Here is an 880-nt window from a genome sequence, read left to right as displayed (position 1 = left end):
CAAGAGGGTGTGCACTTGCAACTGCGCCCCTCCCCTTGCCCCCCCAAGTTTTGATTCCTGCTCCACCCAAAGTTTAAAACTAACGGGCTGGCAGTGGCAGCAGCATTTCTAGTCAGGCAGCAGCGAGGATGTCAATCAACTTCACAGCTTCTTAAAAATCTAACTGATTCCTTCTACACTTTTCATTAGAACTTTATCCATTAGCAAGAGCAGCCGAGAATACACAGAGGTAACAACAATCCTGGCAGACAGAGGTAGTTAGCTGCATTCATCTGAAGGCAGGGCACGGTAGCATCTTGTAGCCCAGCGGTTCCCAATCTGTGGTCTGGGTACCATTACTGGCACACAGACAGCCTGTCAGTGGTACCTGTTAACAGACTCATTATAATTACTTTATATGACAAAAACGTGCTGGTGGTCCTTCAGGACCTTTCATGTTCAATTGGCGGTGCGCAATCTGTCAGCGTTGGGGAACCGCTGTTGTAGATGGGCCAGTTCAGAGAGGCATAAGCATGGATGCTCTTCCATCCAGGAAGAGCACACCCACCCACTGCACATGCTTCCTCAGCCCAGCGAAGGGTTTTTAAACCCAAAAGCTTGCTAAGAAAAAACATCTGAAGTTGGTCTAATAAAAGATACCAGATTCACCGGAAGAACCTCGCCTGCCTGTGTCCTTTACACCAACGCGGCTACAACCTGTGAGGGCCCATGAGCGCCTTGGCAGCAGGGGGTCGCGGCTCCCTTGAAAGCCTACCCCTCGGCTGGGTCGGCTGCGGCCTCAGCGCCGCTGGGACTGCAGCACGGCCGAAGGAAAGGAGCGGTCGGGGGGGGGCCAGGGGTTTCACCCGCCCCCGCAGGGATGCCCTTCGCCCGCGGGAGG

Source organism: Crocodylus porosus, unplaced genomic scaffold (genome assembly GCF_001723895.1).
Source record: "Crocodylus porosus isolate Cpor-Errol unplaced genomic scaffold, CroPor_comp1, whole genome shotgun sequence".
Classification (NCBI taxonomy): Eukaryota; Metazoa; Chordata; order Crocodylia; family Crocodylidae; genus Crocodylus; species Crocodylus porosus.
This window is presented reverse-complemented; position numbering follows the sequence as displayed.